We start from the raw sequence: 6,881 nt of genomic DNA, 5'->3' as shown, positions 1-6,881 counted from the left end.
CACAATGAAAACACCTGTGGTTCTTCGGTAGATGCTCCTCTGAAGCCTCCTCTCTCCTTGTCTTGTCCAAGACGTGTTTAAGGGATTGGAACATCCTTGGTGGACCTCTCAAATTTGGCATTTGGGATCAGTTTTGCCAAATACGACAAATAAAGGAACTTTTCCTCTTGCTGTCATAAGGTCGTCACCTTGTTCTCTAGCACGAACGTGTGGAATGTGTACGCACACCACCAGATTGTAGAATGCATAGAAACACATGTGTACATGGCTTTAGCAGCCATGAATTGGCCTTTAGTAATACACTAAGTAAATTAAAATTTCTTGCACATTAATTCCTAAAATGGTGACCTTTACACATCAGTATCAAGTTTACAGTACTTGCTGACTTTATCCACTTCACCTGCTTTACAAAAAAGCTACGGCTAAAAGCTAACTGGGTATACCAAATTTATGACAAAACTAGATCACTAAATAATTTCAGTGAATTAAACATCCAAGATGATGATAAAATTGTCCACAAAGAGTGGATTTTAGCTAAATACCTGACAGACCAGTTTGCTATATCCAGAGCCAAAACTGCCATTTTCTTAAGCTGTGATACCACTTTTACACATTCACTGTCAACTTTCCACATTGTCATTTAATGTCTCTGCTATTTACATTCAGCAAGTCATTATGTGAAGGCATGTATTATGTGGAGCAGCTGCTGCCTGAATTTAAAGCCATTCAACTATTGACTGTCATTTCAATGCTGCTGTCTATGCGTCCACGTACACCACAACACCTCTGTTTTGCTCTTCATGAGGGAGAATCCAGTCCCTTTGGCTCTTTAGAGAAAGATGCTGCTCCATCAGTCATCTTGGCACAAAGAACATCTCCAAAGCAATCTCACCCGCCACAGCGATGGAACTCCATCAGGTGACCATCAGATTTATAAGTGTAAAAATCTTTACTGTAAACTTTAGTCTCTCAGTAACTTCTATCGTGTGATAAAATCCATCTTTCATTCAGTCTCTGATTGAACTACAGTAGTGTAGTAGTAGTCAGTGTTGTCAGGACCACCACTTCTTGAGGCTGGGTCCTCAAACACACTTCCTCCTTTCCTAAAACTGAAAAATATGAAATTTTACTTTCATATGTAGTAAATGCCACAGGGTTAATCCCAGTGACCCCAAATTTAACACATCATAGAATCTATATGTTTGTATTTTTTATTTACTTGTGAACCATTTCCATGTCTTTGTCATAGACAACTGAACTTTTTTTGATGACTCATTGCTCTAAAACCATAATAATTAGATAACTTGTTTTAATTTCCATGGGTACACAACAACCTGAGGTATATATAGAAACTATTATTTGAAACAAATACACTTTCATTTTGCAGTAAAATCATTAAATGTAAAAAGTTGTTCATGTTACTCTATTCTCCCCTAATAATTGGTAGATTTTGGGAGACAAAACATATTTTTTCATCTGCTGAGGTGCTGTTCATGGTGTTGAAAGGTGCACTTGGTAGGTGTGCTAAGTGCTGAAATAATTGTCCCCCATCCTGCTGAAAACACCTATGGTGCGTGCATAAGCACATACATGTGTGCATGCATTAACGTGTGGTACATTTACAGGTCCTGGTTTCGAGGTTTGAAAATATGGTCACCCTACCCCTGTTTCTAGTCTTTATGCTAAGCTAAGCTAATGGTGTACAGGCATAAAAGTAGTATTAATCTTCTCCTGTAACTCTTGGCAAGAAAGTGAATAAGTCCAAAAACATTTAACTATTCTTTTAATGTAAAGAAGCTCATGGTGTCTCTACACTTGTATAACAATTTTTTTCTTTTCAATTTCTCGAGACTTTCCTACGTTTAAGGATATGGAGGGCTATCAGAGTTTGAGTTTAGAGCCTGTTGGACATCATATTGGATCATGATATGCAAACTTGACACTGCAATATTGAAAAGATCAGAATGAAATATTACAGTGCAACACATCAAGCCACACCTCAATCTTGCAAATATAAAAGAGAGGTATACATGTAAGAGCAACATTTTTAAGTAAGAAGCAACTGGTTGCAGTGTATTGCAGAGTTACTAATAATGGTTGCATACAGTATGAGAAGCAATACTGTTTGACAATTTGCCACTGACAGCACACACCACAAACAGAATCTAAGCCTATCTGCATGAAATGGATGAAACCTGATACAAAGTGACACTGCAGCTCGCCAGCCGTCCTGCTGTTTCCCTCTGCGGGTCGATGCAGAGAGGAGACGAGAAACTCCTGGATGTGAATTTAAATGCTTTTAAACAGAACTGAAAGTAGTTTGCCACAAAGTCAAAGCTTAAGACAAGAGAAGGGTTTGTGTTTTTGTGTACGTGTCTGTGTGTGTGTATATGTGTGTGTGTGTGTGTGGCCAGTGAACTAATTCATTAATCTGGATGACAGTTCTCTGTGAACTCGACAGTACTGTTGGTGGTGAGGAATTACAATGAGACAAACTAGGCGTTGTTCGGCGGAGCAGTGATGCTCTCCTGACATCCCCGGCATTGTTAAAGGCTTTCAAAATGGCAAGATTGTGTTTTGGAGGAAGCAAGGAAAGACAAACATGAAAAGACACTAAAAGAACAGCCAAGAATACTGTAAAGACTAAACACCAAATAAACTTGGACCAGTCTTAATTAAACTTATCAAAAATGTAAAGAAATTACAATGAGATTTGACCATAAATGTCAAATTTCTGCTCCTTGACATGTAACCTGATCTGTTACTGTGGGTGCCAGATCACTGTAGGGACATACAAAGGGCATCAAGGACATACAAGGGCACCACCTAGGCTAGCTTTGTTTCAGTGATAGCCGTCCAATGTATTTACATTCTGTAACTGCCTCTTTATGGTATGGTAGTTTCCATTGTTGTTGGCGGAGTTTGGATTCAAGTTGCGTACCCACATACAACAGATTCTCAATACACAATGCTTGCATGTACTTGACATAATACAGAAGACAAAAGCTGTTGTCAGACTACATTACTCGCTGTCTTCTTCAGTGTTCTTTATTAAATAATGGGTTGTGATGAGGAAATTAATTTAAAGTCAATTAAAGAAGGCTAATGTCAGAATGCTAACATGCTTACAATGACAACATGCTGATCTTTAGCAGGTAATGTTAACCTTGTTCACCATTTCAGTTAACATGCAAGAACTTGCTAATTCTAATCACAAAGGAAAGCTGAGATGGGAATGTCACTAGTTTAGCAGGTACTGAACATTTTAGACCTGTTGTAGCCAAAATATTTCAGTCTGGACCACTGAAAGTAGTGGACTGACTGACACTGCCATCACTGGAGCCACGTAGCTAGAGTGGCTAAAACATTTATTTTCATTCAAATTTACACCTGCCATTTTTAGTGCCATTAAAACTGCATCCCATCGTCCTCATTTGTGTCACTAAACACTAATGTGCAATTCAACCACTTCCTCCCACTAAATGCAATAGAACTATGTTATAAGCATAATTTAACAATCTCTAGGCTACCTTTGGCAACAAAACATCTATGATTCTTTTTTTAAATACTTGTCTTCCTTTTAACTAGTCACTAAATTACTAGCACCTATTTTGCAGTCATACTATATCTGACAATTCACGTCGTGATTAATCTCCATCTGATACAGATGTGCAAGACTACATGTTGATGTCAGGAGTTCTAAAAGGTCGAAGAGGTTTGAAAATGAAAAGGATAATATATCCATAATAAAGGTTCCACTTCCCTTTAGTCCGTAGCAGTTCAATTCTCACTTTATGACTTTCAGATCTCCAAACACTCACATGCACACACATGGAAAAAAGTATAAGCAATTACACACACACACACACACACACACACACACACACAGATGGAAGCACACCTACACATGCTACTACATCTTATTTAAATTTTGTTCAAGCCTGGAGACATTACACCAGTGGGTGGGTATTATTTCTCTTTTTCATCACCCTCTGATTCTGTCATACACACAGTAGCACCTAAGGGTGGTGATGATTCATAAAGACGTAAGCTGGGGTGGGATGAAATGGGTAAAGGGACAGCTAAAAATCCTGGTTTAACAAGCGTTTTAATGGTCTTTTATTGCTTTCAGTCTACCCATCTCATCCGGGGATGCGAGTGGGGAGTAGGGAGCAGCACCTCTGGTTAACCTGCTACCTCCCGGTTTGCTGTGTCACTGTGGCTGACAAAATGATGACTGAGGCTTACACACACACGGCGGAGCCACTGATCTCATTCTGCTGAGGTCACGATCGACTACACCCTTGATGATGAGAAGAACCACATTTCCCAGGGGGCAACTGTCTTCTTTCCTGGCAGCGGGATGCAGAGGGTGACTGTGGCTGACTTTAGTGTGATGCTTTGTACATCTTTTCCATTTTATGACTGTAGATTCCAATTATTACATATATACTCGGCTCTGTGAGAAGGTGCAGAGGCAGGTTTGTGTGTGTGTGTGTGTGTGTGTGTGTGTGTGTGTGTGTGTGTGTGAGGCAGAGAGAGAAACAGTGCAGATTTTTCCACTGATGCTTAAAGACATTTTGAAGAACTGAAGAGACTGTAAGAGTAATGAGCGAGAAACTGAGAACGCACACTGTGTCTGTGTGTGTCTGTGTGTGTGTGTGACATGTGTTCTGCTCCAAGTGTACCCTCATCACACAGCCTTTCATTTGTCATGACCTTTGCTGACCTGTGATGGGAGCTGCTCCGTGACCACCATCTTGAACAGCACAAAAAACAAAAAAAGAATATTAATATACTGCTGACCTAGATTTCACACGTATTCACTCAAGTTTTTAAACACTCTAATACACTTTACAGTTCCCACTAAGGCTACTGAAGTACCGGGTGGGAAAACTGACAAGACAAAAGACTGTACCTTGAACTAAACATTCCAGCCTGTTGCATCAGCTGTTCATATAAAAGCAATATAAACTACAGCAGAATTACTTTGTGTGAGTCATTGTTTTATTTTTAGCGAAAAACACTAAACCTCGCAGCAGCGCTACCTTTGGGTGTTAAACACTGCTCAGACTTTACACCTCGTTCAGTTAGTTAGTTAGTCCTGATCATGTTTGTACAGTACTATTCTATCCACAACCAAGATGTAACGGAAGACCATCTTGAAATCATACCACAGTCTGGTCTTAGATGGAGGTCTTAGACTCCAGCAGTCACGCATGGCAATAAGATCTGTGAATAGGCAGATTGTAAACAATCAACATTTCCTCTTACCTTGGGCATCATGGTGACATGAACCGACGCTACAACTTAGCTCTGCACCATTGATTGTGACTTGTGGCCAGAGTGGCCACTGTTCACAAAAGTGTAAAGGCTCGCTTTAAGTTTGAATTGTGCAGGCTTATTTAGTTAATCAATCGTTAACTGTCTAGTAGTTACTAAGAGCTCAGGAGGAACTTTACACGCAAACTTAGTTTTGCATTAATGATTAGCTGGTGCAACTAAATCCACCTGAAATTGTGTTTTTAGGTGTAAGCCCTGAACTGTAACAGCACGCTGTTAATTCTGTTTGCTCCCTTTTTGTTTAAATGAAACTGAAACACTGACAACTCCTGACAATGGAGCATACATGTTGTTTTTGATACGCTCAATATGTTTCCATCTGGGAAGAAAATACAACTTTATCCCTTGGCAACGCACTCAAAAGCATTCCCTGTGTATACCTCCTCCTTTATCGATTATCTTGAACGTGAATGATCATTGATTGGGTTGAAGATAGCCATAGTGATGTTGAATAATTCAGGCAATAGGCACAGCAGAGTGCTTTGTAGTGAAAGGCTGATGCATCAACATTTATGAATCTAGACTCCAAGGAGCAAAGCAAGACAAAGTCACAGTCTAAATGGTTGTGTGTGTGTGTGTGTGTGTGTGTGTGTGTGTGTGTGTGTGTGTGTGTGTGTGTGTGTGTGTGTGTGTGTGTTTTGTGTGCTTGGTAAGTCTGGCCTGCCTGAGGGTGGTACTCATGGCTCGGTGTGAAAGATATGGGGGTGGCACTGCTGCACAGCCTGAGAGGATACGCTGTCTGAGGTCTGAGATGGAAGGAGGATGGGAAAGAGAGAGAGAAAGATATATCCACACATACACACAGGAAGCCGGGGAGCGCCTGATAGAGTGAGGGGGAACAGAGAAAGAGTGAGCAGAGGAGAGGAAGGGAGGGAGATAAGCGCCTTAGAGGGTGGGAAAGATAACAGCAGATAGGGAAAACAGCATGGAGGCCGAAAGTGAGTGAGCGAGACAGACACAGGAAGAGAAAGAGAGAGATATAGAGGAGGCGAGAGGCTGAATTTAATAAATTAGATCAGGCGCCTCGCCGGTCTCCTAGCAACCCAGACAAGACGAGCCTGGTCTGGCCTGGTCTGTGCTCCAGAGTAAAGGTCTTTCTCCTCCTCCTCTTCTTCCATCTCCCTCTGCCCCTATTCCTCCTCCTCCTCCTCCTCATCTGCTCACTCATATCAGCACTGGACACATTCACTGTCCGAGTCATTGTTACAGACGAGTATATTTAGAAGCAGATTCATATATGGAGGTAAAATGGTGCCATAGATTTACAACTCAGATACCTGGTTTTTGTACTCAAAAACAAGTTACTCGGTATTCATCACTCTTTTCAAAAATAAAAGAATCATTAGCCATTGCAAGCATTCAATACCCTACTTATTTATTATTTGTGCATTACACCCTAAAACCCTGATAAAATATGTCAATCACTAATTAACTGTAAATCCTCTCTCCTGTGCACCCCTGCCTGGATAACAAGGAGAACCAAAATCATGTGCAATGTGACTTCTTCTAAGAAACAAAGAATGGAGAGGGAGTATGGG

The sequence above is a fragment of the Thunnus maccoyii genome, chromosome 10, assembly GCF_910596095.1.
Source record: "Thunnus maccoyii chromosome 10, fThuMac1.1, whole genome shotgun sequence".
In the NCBI taxonomy this organism is placed as follows: domain Eukaryota; kingdom Metazoa; phylum Chordata; class Actinopteri; order Scombriformes; family Scombridae; genus Thunnus; species Thunnus maccoyii.
Note: the sequence above shows the minus strand (reverse complement) of the source record.